Source organism: Crocuta crocuta, unplaced genomic scaffold (genome assembly GCF_008692635.1).
Source record: "Crocuta crocuta isolate KB4526 unplaced genomic scaffold, BGI_CrCroc_1.0 scaffold211, whole genome shotgun sequence".
Classification (NCBI taxonomy): Eukaryota; Metazoa; Chordata; class Mammalia; order Carnivora; family Hyaenidae; genus Crocuta; species Crocuta crocuta.
Genome location: NW_027527939.1, coordinates 1,610,638 through 1,627,419, shown reverse-complemented (window position 1 = coordinate 1,627,419; position 16,782 = coordinate 1,610,638). Strand labels below are relative to the sequence as shown.

Sequence of the window (16,782 nt, the reverse complement as noted above, 5' to 3'; positions counted from 1 at the left end):
CATTTTATACATCATATACATTGGAGAAAGCTGAGGCCATCAGGGTGCTAGCAGGTCTTTAAAAATCAACACTTGAGGTTTATTCAAGAGTAGACTGAGAAGAAATCCACCAGAGGCCCATCAAGTGCACTGCTATATATGCATCATCCAGGGGTGCTGCCAAATTAGGGTTCAGGTACAATGAGAAAGCCAGTATCTACCTGAAGTTTATAGAGTGGGTTTACTTTTTATACATAAAGGATTTTGCTTCTCAAGCCATTAACTTTGCGAGCAAAGAAAATTAGCTCAATGATTGTACGGTTTAAAGTTAAAACCATACAGATAAAAAACTAGGTTCAACTATTGAGGAGAAGCCAACAGGAAGAGAATGAAGTGGAGTGACTTGGAAAATGGGTTTGGGTGTGTCATAGCAACTAGATTAGATACAAATTGATAGTTATCTATTTTCTGTATAGTTAGTTGATACCTCAAATTTTCTAGCTCTGTTGTAAACCTCATTTTGTTCATTCAAAAAAAATGTCAGTCTATTGGTTTATTATACTTCAGTAAAGAGGTTTCTTAAAAAAAGGTAGAAGTGAGAGATTAGAAAATTACTTAAAGGTACTTACAATAATTTGAGTGAAATAGAGACCAAACGATTATTGCAGGTGAAGGGAGAGATGATTACTTCCAATTTTTTTGTATTAGATGTGAAATAGTTTCATAACATTCAGGATCTAGCTTAGGTAAGGATAAGCATGGATTCCAATTGATGGTAAGACAGGAACAGACTAGTTTTTAAAGGAAAAAATATAAATCAGCAAACAGTACATGTTCCATATTCATTCTATATGAGCACATGTATGAATAATCTGAAACAAAAGTTATGAATTTTAAATTCAGTCCTTCCATTTAACCACCCTAAAAGTTAACTACCTTGAAAGTTAACTGGTATTTTTCTTGTTGGGGCTGCTTTAACATCTGTTTAGATGTTAAAGATCTGTTTAAATAACATTTAACGTCTGTTAAATAAAAGCAGTGAATTGTTGATTCATTATTTTCTGTATTTTCTGAGTTTCTGAATATTCTGGAACATTTTTTGTGTTCCCAAAAAGACATTTTCTTTAATTTTTTCACTTAGTAAATACTAATAATACTATGCATTTTCACATGTAGAGGCCTCTACAAAGAATGGCCTCTCTCTCCAGTTCCCCATCTCTGTTTCCCACTTATCAAATGCCTTCTCACCTGAGTAGTTTCCTTAACTTATCACTCCTAAGCCCCCAACCCAACCCCCTGAATAGCCATGATATATACCTCTGTAGTAAGAAATATATAACACTGCTCTTACTGCCTCTTACTATTTTTAGCATGAAAACATGGACTCATTTGGACATGGAATGTTTCTTTTTAAATCTTTATTCTCAGTGACTCGGATGTGCCAGGCACAGGGTAGGTACTTGATAATTGAGAGAAGAATAAATGAAGACAGAATAACATGGACACAAATGGCTTCCCAGTCATCTTAAATTATCTTTTTTATCAGTACATTTCCTGTGGTCCTTTGCAATATTATGCAAATCAGTTTCTGAGTGTGCAATTACAAGCACAATAGCTATCCCAAAAAAGAGTTACTTTTTATTGGATCATTAAAGATTACTGCTTTGCAGAATAGAATTTTGGGTAATTTGGCAGTCTATAGAGATTGCCAGTTGTGGATGATTCTAGTTCCTGCTGAAATCGGCACTCCTTTGATAACCTCACTTTCTGAAGTTATTACTAGGCTCATCAGGTTTCATATACAGCACCTAAACTGATATAATAGTACCATGAAAATCTGCCATGTGTGGGTTCTTAAGCTGATTGTCATTTGTATTATCTTACAGAAGAGGCAAATAAACCACTCAAATACATAAAGCACTGTTCATATGTAGCATTCTTTTATAATGATGCAGAGTTGCAAGATGTCCAATTAGGTTTTATGGCACTAAGATTTTGATTTATATTATCTGTAGGAAAGAAAAGAAAAAAAATGAAATGGGGCAATGAAAATGGGACAATACCCTATCAAATAAATCTTAGCAACACACATTCAAAGTGTCATATGCAGAAACAGATATAAATACATGAAAGATGACATCGCTGCTAAAGTAATGGCTCATTGAGATGCATGTTTGCTGAGGAAATACCTCTCTATCATGTTTTGCTTACAGGGTCAAACTAGCTATGGAATAAATGCTAACACCTTTCAGTACAAACTGGATACTTTTTTAAAGAAATGAAGAACAAACTAATCAGAAGTGTTTCAGATTCACTGTGGTCCTGATATTCTTACACAGTTCCTCAGATTCATCTTATTGTTTTGAAAGGGAAAGTGCATTGAGATTGACAGTTTAGCATCAATGGTCTATCTCGTATATTCTATGTGGCTTGAATGTTACACATTCTACACGTCACAGTCCTAAAAATTCACGTTTGCTCTGGTTTTGCTTGTTGGTAACTGTCTTAGAATAGAAACACTTCATTTGAAGGATGGTTAGGGGTACAATAAAATATGCAGTACACCTCTTCACCTGATTTTGGAAACTCTGCAATCAAGATGTCAGGTCATAGAGCTGTTTTTGTATCATTTTAGGGTGGCAAAACTCTGCGTGTGCCAGAGTCTGAGAAATTACAAAGACAGGAAGGACCTAGGCTCTTTCAGACTTGTGCCATATATACATTCATAAACTACATTTCTTACTTCTGCAGCTGGAGTGTAAACATCTTTTCCCACACTTATGCTTATCCTCCTTCTGAACCTATTCAGCTGTTTATCTGTCTGTCTGTCTGTCTGTCTGTCTATCTATCATCAGTAGACTTCCTGCCCAATGAAAAGTCCAACGCAGGGCTTGAACTCATGACCCTGAGATCAATACCTGCCCTGAGATCAAGAGCCAAACTTTTAATCGACTGAGCAGGTGCTCTATTTATTTCTTATATGGCACATACCACTCTCTGTATTATATGGAAATGACTGTCCATGTATTTACAGAAAATGCAGTTATCAGTAGGACACAAGACCTGTCAGTCTCTCTCTCTCTTCTCCATATTTCTATTTTTATTTCTTTCCCTCCCCAGAATGATAACACATTTTTTCTCTATTTTCTCTCTCCTCTCATCAAAGTCTTATGTTGTCTCTTATATTAGATATGGCCTGCATATGATATTCTAGAATCCACTTGAATTTAAATTCCATTAAAGTGAATAATTTGACACTATTTTTCACTGCTGTATCACTGATATGGAAATAATTCTATGTTGTAATAGTTTAATTGTTAAATAATAAATTAATGATCAAGGTAGAGTCTAGACTTTTTCTTCTCTGGAGCTCTCTCTGCCTATCGTATCCAGGACCTTGAGGTACCATCTGTAAGCTAGTGACTCTTCCACTTTTGGACTTATTTTCTTACATGTCTTAGCTATTGCAATATATCTTGAAACACTGAAGAGTAACCTAGGTTTCATACTATAGATATCTCTACCATAGCCTTATAATCCCAAATTGTTTGTGCTTATTTAATTTTTGGATTAGGAATTGCTCATTTTGTATCCCAAATTTGTTACAAATTTTTGCTCTTCTTCCTCATTTTTAGCAAAAATTCAGACATTATTTCAGGCTCTGAGGTACTAAGTATCCTTTCAAGATTTTCTTTATTCTTTGAGTTTCAGCATCACATATTAACTTGGATAAGAATCCCATGTTATGTTCCATGGAACATTTTCTATTGGCAATCCAGCCTCTCACTTTTCTTGCCCTAATGACCTATCCAACTCCAGATTTATAAAGAAAATAAAAACCAAAATAAAACCATTCAATTAATTTATTCCTAGTCAACTTGCCTCATTTTACTGATATATAAAATATATTAGTATATTATATATATTATATATATAATAAATTATATACATATATGTATTATATATATAGTGGCCTACAATAAAATTCAGTTTCTCTATAACAGACCTTATTATTTTTCCCTCAGACCTGCTTCTCTGTCATCTGCTTTGTTAATGTTTCCACTGTAATGCTGCAGAACTGTATAATGCACAGTACAATTTTTATTTTATCATCTTGAATAAAAACACAGAATGAGATAGGACACTGGAGATGGGTCAATATCTTGTGAATATCAGCAATGCAATTCAATCACCCATATTCTGAAATAAATGTCAAAATCATATGCCTTTGAACCATATTTGAGGTCTGATTTTTATTCCCTACTTATCAAACAACTGCCAAGCAGAAAAAAATTTTCCTGTGAATCAGGCAAGGGTATAGAACATTGAATGTATTAAGAAAACAATAATGATTTAAAAATTGCCAATAATGATAAAGCCAAAATATTGTTTTATATATGAAGGACTATAAAATCATTGACCTTACACACATACGTACATACCTATACATATAAATATCATATTTGCTATTACTAAATAAAAGCATTGTTTTAAGATACATTTTTTTTAAATTAACAATTGATCATCTATCTGTATTTTTTCATAGGATTGCATATTATGGGTATAGCAAGATTAGCTCTTTCTTGGTTAGTCATATTTAAGGGTTTCTTTCATAATTTAAGATGAAAATTATATTAGTTTCTGAAATCATACTTTTACAGATGTAGTTTCTTTGGTCTGGAAAATTCTCTTCCCTGCTTTCTTTTTCCTTTTTCATGTCTCAGATGAAATGTCATTTCCTTAGAGAATATTTCTTTGATCTAATGGATGAGATTCCATTTTTAAAGGTCTTCCCCTCTCAATCTTTATTCTTGCCATGCTCCTATTATCTTTGAAATGTTAGGCTAAATATAACTGATACTTAATATAATAATACTAATTCTCTTAATACTAATTAGTGACTAATACCAAATCAACTCTGGTATACCTTAGTGTAAATACTCTGCCACTATGTTCTTATAGTATCCTGTATTTATCTTCATAATTCTTTCACAGTTTATATCTAACTGTCTGTATGGATAGTTGATGTTTTTATTACTAATCTGTAATCTTCATGAAGGCATGCATTGGATCTGTCTTGCTAATCATTTTATTCCCAGTGTGTAGTATAGTTCCTGGCATAGATGCTCAATAATTGAATGAGTGAACAAATGATTCAAAGAATATCATTGAAAATCTACTTCTGTTTCCATTTGCAGGATTACTGAAAAAGTATATTCCTAGACATAGAATTGTTTCCTAAAGGGGTCTGTGTACTTAAATTTTGATAGAACCTGCCAAATTTCTTGAAGAGTTATGTGTGTTACACAGTTGCTATGCCTATTGCTAGTTAGCAGGGAATGATATTCCATCCAGGAATTAAGCTCAGACCAAACATTATTCTGACATAAGTGATTCAAAAGAGTTAAGAGATCATTTAAGCCTAGGTAGAGAGGCATAGGAATAAAGGCCAAGTAACACAATAAATCAGAATGTTATCTGGGTGAACTTCCCTGGTCTAGTGAGGATGACCCTTCCCAATAAGAATGCCATTCTAGATTGTTTTCACAGCGAACTGACATGAACTACTGCCAATATATAAATATAAATATATATATACACACACACACAAATTGCTGATTTATATATGTGTGTGTGTGTGTGTGTATATATATATGTATACATATATATATATACACGTATATATACGTGTATACATATATGTATACGTATATATACGTGTATATATATATAGCAGTCTCTGTCTCATTAGCATCATAAAACACTCCAAACTTCTCCCATTATTTACCCATTTTTCATTCCAGAAACTTGGAAGCTATCGTAGGCAATTCATGCATCATTTTTCTCCTTATTCATTATATTGATATTCTCTCTGTTTTGAACTTCAGAATACATCTTAAATCCAAGTGCTTTGATATGCACACATTTACATTAACATCAATCTTGGTGTTTTATTTTCCTCCAGTAGCCTAGATATTCAACATTACATAGAAATACATAATATGTGAGAGGCCCCATGAAGGAAAGTAAAAGCACCCCACATGTTAGGCCTGAATTATGTTATAATGACAGCCCCCAAAATCAATTTGAAACAGAGTTTAACTCTTCCATAATAACTGAAAAAATGGTAGTTTTAAAATACTGAATACTGACACAATCAGTAATCAAAATAGGATAACTTTAGGTAACTGTTAGCTGTTACTCGCTCAACAAATATATACAAAGAATCTATGAATCAGTAGTCTCATGAGGTTACTTTTTATTTTTGAAAAAAAAAATTTACTGTTTATTTTTGAGAGAGAGAGTAAGACAGAGTGTGAGTTGGTGAGGGCACAGAGAGAGGGAGATACAGAATCTGCAGCAGGCTCCAGAATCCAAGCCTGTCAGCACAGAGCCCTATGTGGGGCTGGAACTCACGAACGTTGAGATCATGACGTGAGCCAAAGTTGAACGCTTAACCGACTGAGCCACCCAGACACCCCTCATTAAGTTTCTTTTTAATGGGAAGGGACAGATTATAAAATCATAAACAAGATAATTCTATAATTATATATAATATGTGGCAAAAATAAAGCAAAGTATAGGATGATGGAGTGTATAATAAATATGCAGTGATCTTTTTTAGTACATAGTCAATATATGGTTGTATGTACTGCATACATAAAACATTAAATCTTAGCATTATGTTAGCTGTATTTCAAGTGCTCAATACCACATGAGGTTAGTGGATATTGGGTATCCTGTATTGGATAGCACAGCTGTAGATTATGCTCATATGGTTATTCAAGAGGGATAGAAAAGAGGATAACATCCCTTTAATATAGTGTTTTTCACACTTGGATGTACACTGAAATCACATTTGGGTGTTTTTAAAAATCTCAATGCCCAGGCTGCAATTCAGATCGATTAAATCAGTATCTCTCAGAAAGGGCCACAAGCATTAATATTTCTCCCTTAGTTATTCTACTATATGGCCAGCCAGAGCTAAGGACCCATATTATAGTATGTGACAATTTCAGAAGAAAATTATTAGAACAGGATATGCCATAGATTCAAAAGCAAGCAGCTCTCCTTAAAAAAAAAAATGTATGACAACGTTACCTTTTCAAAGCACAAATGAAAGTTAATCGGTGTTGCATTTCTTAGTGTACATTCTAAGCCTGTTCACATCTTTGTTCACATATAACTTTCCAAAATCCAATATGGTGCACCCTGTACTTTAGCTGGAGATTAACCAAACTCAGTTTAGGAAGTTGACATGATTAGATCTGTGCTTCAGACAAAGTATTAGACATTAGTATATACGATGAATTGCCAATGACAAGAGAGAAAAGTTGTAGAAAGATCAACTATAAGCGTGAGGGGATAAAAGCAAAGGATTTAGCCTTATAAAAGTTGCAACAGAAGAAAAAGAAGTATGAATTTACAGGTGTTAGAGTTTTTTTTTAATTTAATAATTCATGCACTTTTTAAAAAGCAACAACTCTTAAAATGAAAGACATTACCTACTGTTGAATTGTTTATGTTTGTGAAGGCTAGGGATCAATTCATTTGTGTCCCCTGTCTTATACTGAAGAGGGAACTTGGACAAGTCAGAGATGATTCAAAGATTCTTTTTCTTTTTTACTTGAGTATAGATGACACGATGTTATATTGGCTTCAGATGTACAATTTAGTGATTTGAAAAGTTTTTACATTATGTTATGTTCACCACAAGTATGGCTACCAGCTGTGCCATTACATTGCTATTATAATATCATTGACTATATTCCTTATATTGTGCTTTTTAAAAATTATTATTATTGGGGCACCTGGGTGGCTTAGTCGGTTGAGTGTCCGACTTTCGCTTAGGTCATGATCTCGTGGTTCGTGGGTTCAAGCCCCGCGTCGGACTCTGTGCTGACAGCCAGCTCAGAGCCTGGGGCCTGTTTCAAATTCTGTATCTCCCTCTCTCTCTGACCCTCCTCTGCTCACGCTGTCTCTCTGTCTTAGAAATAAATTTAAAAAAATTTAAAAATTATTATTATTATTATTATTATTTTCATTTATTTTAGAGAGAGAGAGAGAGCACAAGCAGGGGAGAGGGGCAGATGGAGAGAGAAAGAGAGAGAGTGAGGGAGAGAGAGAGTTCTAAGCAGGCCTGACACAGAGCTAGAGCCCATGACCCTGGGAAAATGACCTGAGCCAAAATCAAGAGTTGGACACTCAACCCACTGAGCCACCCAGGTGCCCCAATACTGTGCTTTTTATTCTCATGACTTACTCATTACATAAATGGAGGCCTATACCTCCCTCTCCCCTTCACCCATTTTGCTCAATCCTCCTCACCCCCTCTGGCAGCCATGAGTTCTCTGTATTTATAGTTCTGATTCTACTTTTTTGCTTATTTATTCACTTTTTAGATTCCATTTGTGAGTGGAACCATATGGGATTTGTCTTTCTCAGTCTGACTTGTTTCATTTAGTGTAATACTCTGCAGATCCATCCCTTTTGTCTCAGATGACATGATATCATCCTTTTTTATGGTCATGTCATATTCCATTTGGTATATATAGCACATTTTCCTTATCCATTCATCTATTGATGGACAGTAAGATTGATTCCATGTCTTGACTATTGTAAATCACACTGAAATAAACATAGGAGTGCATATATCTTTAAAGTTAGTATCTTTTCAAGTTTTTTGGGGGTGAAAAAAAGCACATGAGCAGGGAAGGGACAGAAAGAGAGAGAACCCCAAACAGGCTCTGTACTGTCAATGCAGAGCTGGATGCGGGGCTCGAACTCACAAACCCGAAGATCATAACTGAACCGAAACCAAGAGTCCCATGCTCAGCTGACTGAGCCACCCAGGTATCCCTGATTTAAGACTCTTAATTTCATTGATGGAGCGGAGAATAATACCATGAACAAGAAATGAGATTCAAGATGTTGTAGAGGGAAACATAATTGATCTTATTTTTTTTAAGTTTATTAACCTGCAAGGCGTCCAGAAGAAAGCAAAGTGTATGAGGTTGATTAGAGCTAGAAATGTAGATTAGTCTATATTATATTGTTTGCCAAAGATATCTTCTAATATTTCAGCCTTTGTAATTTTTGCTTATGAGCTTGATATCTAGCATGAAGCTTGGCACATAGACTATTGTGGAACTTAACCAGCATGAATTACAAGGGAATTATACATGTGAATATGACTCAGAAATGGAGTCAATGAAGAGTCCTTGCTTCTAATTATTTGTACTAAGATTTAAGGCAACTTAATAACTGTAGCTCATAAAATATCTTGGATAGTAATTGATAAATAATATAAGAAAACTACATCATGAGCAAAGAGTGCAAAAGAAGAGAGAGAAGATGGAAATAAACTATTATATAAATTCTACTTCAGAGTCAGGATTGGTCAGTGTATTAGTTTGCTAGAGCTTCCATAACAAAATACCATAGACTGGGAGGCTTAGACAATAGAAATTGATTTTCTCACAGTTATGGAAGTTGGAAGTCTAAGATCAAGGTTTGGACAGATTGGTTTCTGGTGATACCTCTCTTCTTGGCTTGTGGATGGCCTCTTTCTCCCCACCCTCATTACCTTATTTTAACTGAATTACATGTTTAAAGATCATCCATAAAAAATAGCCGCATTCTGAAGTTACCAAGTGTTAGAGATTCAGTATATGAATTGTGGAACATGGGCATTATTCAGACCGTAAGAGTCCAGGAATCGCTTTCTAATTTACATTGTTAATATGGGCCAAGAATGGCAAATGACAGAAATAAGATAAACGAGATGGAGTAGGCTTGTTGCAGAGGGTTGCTTAGTTCAATTTGGATGTGAAAAAAATTTTTACTTGGATGCCTGTGAATATTCATAAGATATAAATGACATTAATTAGCTATATAAAGCCTAAAACTGCATGAAGACTTTTAGAAATGTATATAATTTTTGGCATTCTTAGAAACTTTAAATTAAAAATAAATAACCAGAGTGTAGGACAATTTAGTTAAAAAATAAAATAAATCGACTATGGAAACTCATTATCTTCATAATAGCATAATGAAATAATAAAGTTTTTTTTTAACATGAATACCGTTCTCGGCGTTGATTGTTTTCTAACAACCTAAGCTATAATTTTGGAGAGAAAAAGTTCCAATTTTAATTAATACCAACAGTACACATAAATGTGAAAGGTGAAAAACACCTCATGTTTTTCTCTTATTTATACAATTTAAGGCTAAAAAAGTGTTTGTATATTTAAAATAAAGTTTCTTAACAATGAGTCATGGCTTTTTTCTCAGTCCTCTCCAAGCAGTGACAGAGTTTGATATGTGAGACTCACTGGCCTATATTATCTGTAAGCTGAAAGAATAAAGATTGAATTCAAACAAATAATATGTTGAACTTGCCAAAAGACGTATGTTGAGAGGCAATGTGTGGTTTATGAATTTAGAACTAAAATAAGTGTCTTTATAATAAAGTAAGGCCTTCCTGAGGAACTCTGAGGAAACAAAACCAGTTCTCTGATTATTCTTTCACTTTCCTCATACCTAGAGTTTGGTCATTCATCTCTTTATTAGGTATATGAAAAAAATTTGGTGTGTGTGTGTGTGTGTGTGTGTGTGATCTGCTTATATGACACTAATAGACATATCATCTTCTGTAATTACATATATGTTTATTAATGGACTTTTATAACTAATTTAGTTATAATTTAGACCATTATTATTTTTTAAATATTTTATTGGGCCAAATATTGCAAATTTATAAAAATGAAAATAACTCCTTAAATACAAGAGAAGAAGGCAAGGTAACTGAAAATGAATATGGGGAATTTGTGTTCAAAATTATCATAAGTTTTACTTTATGGATGTAAAGTAATGTTGGATTTTTGACTGTTAGGGAAGTATAGAAAATTTTATATAGTTTAGTATGAACCTGTGCATAAGGCATAAAGCCTCCAGTTAGCCTTATGGCACCTGAAATTGGAGTATGGCGTGTCAAGGTTTTCTGGAAGCAGTAGGAATTTATTTCTGTCTTTACATCTTCTATTCCATGACAATTCTAAAGAAATGGAAAACAAAAAGGACTAGTAATGGATCAGCGTGTGTAGAAATAGGAGGACAAGGGAACAAAGAGAGGAAAATAAAAGGAAAGGCGAAGGGGGGAGGATACACAGAATACATGACAGGAAGTAAAAAAATGGACAAGGGAAAATAGAATGAAAAGGAAGAAGGGTGATAAAGGACAATCATCATTTTCTTGGGAAGAAAAGGAGGTACTTTTGGGAGAATACCAAATGAAAAGAAAGAAAATGGTAGGAAAAGGTGAGAAAAGAAGAAAAAGAGAAGGAGAAATACATAGAAAAGAAACAGAATTCTGAAGATGGAAAACAGTGATGATTTACAAATACTTTCTGTTTATATTCAAGTAGTATTCCAAATATTATATAGTTTTAGTTCAAAGAATCCTTACAAAGTATCTTTAAAATATAAGTTAATAACCTCATTGTATAAATAAAGTAAAAAAAATTAAGAAAGACATTACTATATGTCATGGCCAGCTTTCTGATCTAATGTAACATAGTACTTTATTTAGGATGGCAGTTTTGTTTTTGTACACTACAACCTAATAATTAATAGCCAGGAATAATTCTGCATAGCTTGTTAGGGTTATAAGCTCATAACAACACCTATTTTTCAAAATCTCTAATAAATGTTAAAGGAGGAATTAAAAATAATACTCTATTAAATTTTACTGAGAGATGAACAGATTTTCTCAATAGAAATAAAAATTGTTTAAGATGAACAAAAATAGTGTCTTGAAAAATTGGGCATATAAAACTATGGAACTTCTTTGGTATAGGGACTAATAAAGGACGTTAGGGAATTTGAGGTCTTTGAAACTCTCTGGAGTCACACAAAGGAGGAAAATATATGTTTTATGTCATTAGCAAATAAGAAATACAAATTTTTCGGGGCGCCTGGGTGGCTTAGTCGGTTCAGCGTCCGACTTTCTCTTGGGTCATGATCTCGCGGTTCGTGGGTTCGAGCCCCGCATCGGGCTCTGTGCTGACTGCCAGCTCAGAGCCCGGAGCCAGTTTCAGTCTGTGTCTCCCTCTCTCTCTGATCCTCCCCTGCTCACACTGTCTCTCTCTCTCTCTCTCTCTGTCCTAGAAATAAATAAAAATATTTAAAAAAATACAAATTTTTCATTTGTGGAAAGCATCTATAGTTCCCATACAATTTGAACTCTCAGAGAACAAAATAAAGAAGAATTTGTTATGTTTTATCTGTTCTCCTTGCTGTTTGTAACTGCTTCTAGAATGACCTAACAGTCACCTAACAAGATATCTCCTCAGGTGGGACTTAGACAGCCCCCATGGATGCCAACATATAGCCCAGATATTTTAAAAATCAAAATAAAAAAAACACATTAGATAATAAATACCATGTGTCAGATGGAAGGAGGAAGAGTATTTTGGCTATTTTATGATTAGAAATTCCGCTAGCAGGTTGATATTTGGGTCATATTGTTGTGATCAAACAATTAACTGCAGAATGCACACATTTTCTTTCCAGAAGATTTTGTGTTTCTATGAAGCATATGAACTGATAACAGTTAACAAACTTTTTGGCTACTTGTACCTAATAAATAAGTTATTTACTTCAATATTTTATAAACATGGATGATTCAAATTTTGAATGGCTTCACTTTTAGTGTTTTCAAAAAATTTTCACATGATTTAATGTTCCCCAACATCCCATTGAATCATAGACCTGCATTCTCTACTTGATTTATCAGTGGCAATCTAAAGCACCAGAAATGTGGAATTATACTCAAGTTTACTCTTTTTTTTTAGTATAGTTTACACACAATGTTACATTAGTTTCAGGTATACAACATACTGTTTCAACACATCTCTATACACTATGCTATGCTCACAAGTGTGGCTACCATGCAATGATATTACAATACCATTACATTACAACAATTATTACATTACATTACAATACATTACAACAATATCAATCATTACAACAATATTACAATATCATTGGCTCTATTTCAATATCATTGTACCTTGTATTCCCATGATTTATTCATTCCATAACTGGAAGCCTATATCTCCTACTCCCCTTTACCCATTTTGCCCATCCCTCCACCTCACTTCTGTCTGGCAACCATCATTTTGTTCCCTGTATCTATAGGTCTGATTCTACATTTTATGTGTTTATTCATTGGCTTTATATTTTAGAGTTCACAGTTGAGTGAAATCTTTACTTTTGAGTTATTATGTAATTTTGTCTTTAATTATCATAAAAATTTTTGTTCATTTGCTTTCATAAGAATATACTTTCTGCTGTGGTACAAATATAAATCTTGAAAAATGCATCATCATTTTACATAATTATCTTGGAAAGATATTAAATGCTCATTAGTATTGCATTAGTATTAGCATTATTTTTTTGTTCGGCTTTTTATTGAACAGATTACACAAAAATTTAGTCTAGAAGACCAAAGTCCATGTCGTCATCTGACTCCTCTGATTCTTCTTTCTTTGCTTCCACTTCCTTCTTCCCAGCTGGGGCAGCAGTGGTGAAGGGAGCTGAACCTCCTACTGGTGCAACACCTGTTGCTGAGGCAATTCCACCAGACCCTACATTGCAGATCAGGATCCTGATGTTGACATTGGTCAGGGCCTTTGCAAACAAGCCCAGCCAGAAAGGTTTAACATTTACCCACAGTGCTTTAATGGGGACATTTATCTTACCCTCCATGACTGTCACCTCATCTGACATGGAGGATTAAGGCCAAGTAGATGCAGGTGAGCTCCAAGATGGAGGCCCTGGCACCAGCAAGTGCTGACCTGGTGCTCCCAGGCACAGTGCTAATTGCAGCGGGTTGAAGTGAGGGCCTAGATTCCTAGGAAGGACCAAGCACCTTAGCAGTAGCTGAAGAAGGCTACCATTACCATTGTTTTAAGAGCTAAACTGTAAAGAAAAATAACTTTTACATAAAATAAGTAAAAGAGCAGTATTTTAAGTGAAAAGCTTTTAAAGAGTATATGTCATCTAGGATAGTATAGATATTAAATTGATGAGTATTACATCCAGTGATATAGTAGTAAATGCTAACTGGTTGTCAGAAATTGAAAAAAGGAAAAAAGAAAATGAAGGAAAAGAAAAAAAAAGAAAGAAAAAGAAAATGAAGAAAAAGTAGACTTGACTTTAAACAAGTGCCCATAAATGTTCCTACCTTAGCAGATTTCCTGAAAACGGAGTTGGGAAGAATCATGCATAATTGGTTTCAGTGAGCTGGTATGAGCTAGCTCCAGTGGATCACTGCTTATATCTAAGTAATGTTTGAAGACATAACATAAACTATAAAGGTTAAATAAATATTCATTAAATCAAGCAAAATATAGTGGTTTCAAAATTACACTATTTTGTTACAACTGTAGATTCCAAAATTGATTGTCAGTTAAGTAAATAACTCATTCTAATGTAATACTTCCTTCAATATATTCACTTTATATTTTATCAATTGACTCAATACTTGTCACTGTCCCTGAAAGAGTGTGTCTAAGTGAATGACTATCAGTTCGGTAATTTATCTCTCTCAACTTTACATCGATCTCTCTATACAGTCTGAATAGATATTCCTTGGTTGTTTATTGTTAATTGTCTGTGTTTATGTATATTTCTAAAGTAAAAAGAATGTGTTCTAATATATATTTAATACACATTTAGCTAATCTATATCTATCCACTGTACACATATCTCTGTCCGTACTCATACCAGTATCCATGCTTATTCCATCCCCTCTGGTTTATTGATGTCTATTTATTATACTAACGTAAAGCTTTGTTTATAATTCACAATTTGAGCTAAATGATTTAAAAAACCAATGGACATATTTAACACATAAATATGAATTGATTTCTACCAAAATATAAATTTTAGCATTAGACTTTTCTTGTTTTCATATAAGGAAAAAGTCAAATACCATGAAGACTCTAGGCCCTTAATGAGGTTGGTCAGAGAATGCTAGTGAAGTTAAATGGAAAAGGAAGTCAGGTTTCATGCAAAAATTTAATTTCCAAATCCACAGTTTAGTTTTTCAATGGTTACTTAGATGGAGTTAAAGGTCTAGCTGAAAATAAAAATCCAGATATATCTATCTTCTACTGATTGTATTCTTCATAATTCCTTAATAATTTTAGATAAATTTTAATAAAATATGAAAATTCATACATTATATTTTGCCTCATATAAATTGTCCTGTTTTCAATTATATGTCATGGCAATATATTTCATATAATATTTATTATTTTAGTCCTAAAACTTGTTAAACACCAGCAAAACCATGCTACTTTTCCTCAATAAGAAAGTGGAAATGACATTTAGAGAGATGAAAATAATTTCCTATATTTCTAAAAAAAGTTATTTTTCATTGTGATCAGAAATATTTCTAGTAAGCACCTTTGAAAAATAGAAAAATATTTTGTCCAGGTTATCCTTCTTCCCTTTGATGCCATGTACTTGGTGTGTAGCAATGAGAAGCTTATGGGACCTGTGAAAAATATTAAGTCAAGAAATATGTCCTAATAATAAAATTGGAAGGCCTTTAAGAAATATGTGAAGGTAAGATAGAATTGACTCTAAGGAACACTATGAAATACAATGATGAATCAATCTCCCACTTCTGTTTCTTCATGCTCCTTTGACTCTCTTCTCCATATAACTCTCTTTCTGTACACTTCTAAAATATTACATGGACATTCTCTTCTTCAGTCAAATAATTCTCTCTGACTTTAGTACTGGCCATGAAGGGATCAGAACATAATAGAAAGAGCCCTGAGCCTAGAAGTCATCCTGTACATCGTGTGCACATTTAGAGGGACTTAAAAGTGATACAATACATAGGACGAATTTAGGAGTGAAAGAAAAAATGGACACAAAATTGAGCAAACTTGCAATCCTGGTTATGAGAGAAGGAAGAAGGCATACCCATTTTGTGGGGCAGTTGCTGAGTGGATAGCAACATCTACTATAAACCATTAACCAGAACACCATTCACGGATGCAACTGAGGCTCAAGTAGGCAGTAAATATCAGAGGATTAAATGAAATAATTGTGTATCTTGAAAGGCCTTGGAATGTGAAGAAACAGAACCCAGGAACAGATGATAGTGTGCAGAGCACATTGGCAGAAAATGAGTCCTTTCAAGGAATTATATCAGTGTGTATCAGGCCTCAAGTCAACTCAGTGGGTTTAAAGAAAGAATTTTGATTATTTGGAAGGTTAGTAAGAAAATTGGCAAGGCTGTAGTTGAAAAGCATCCAAAAATACCTGGGAGGTTCTCTAGGTATGGATAAAGCGTATTAGCTAATGTAAAAATAAACTCTAGGGAAGAAGAACCAGTTGTAATCAGCAAGAGAGCTATTTAGTGCTGACACTTAGAGAATGGAAAAAAGCTATTTAACCTAGAGTTGAAAGATAAAATGTAAGACACAAGGTAAAATTTGAATATCTTTTAATATTGAATAATTGCAATATTTGGGGCATATTTACTTAAAATTTTATTCTTTGATTCTAAATCCACTGTGTCTTTCTTGTGTCTATGTGTGAAAAATCTAATGATCTTAATTTAATGACAGCTTCATGCAAGAAGCTCGCCTTGTGCATTATACCAGGCCTGAATCTGTAAGAGAAGACAACTTTAGACAGAAGAATGTAGGGAGAGGTTGGGAATCAAGCAGTCCCAGGTATCTGTTTGGCATAAGTCTAGATCTGAAACGAATTTCC

The 16,782-nt window shown here is 33.8% G+C and overlaps 1 pseudogene; it reads right to left on the bottom strand.

The window, feature by feature from the left end:
* Positions 1 to 13,476: 13,476 nt before the first annotated feature.
* LOC144221742 (large ribosomal subunit protein P1 pseudogene) lies at positions 13,477 to 14,269 on the bottom strand (annotated as a pseudogene).
* Between the last annotated feature and the right edge of the window lie 2,513 nt (positions 14,270 to 16,782).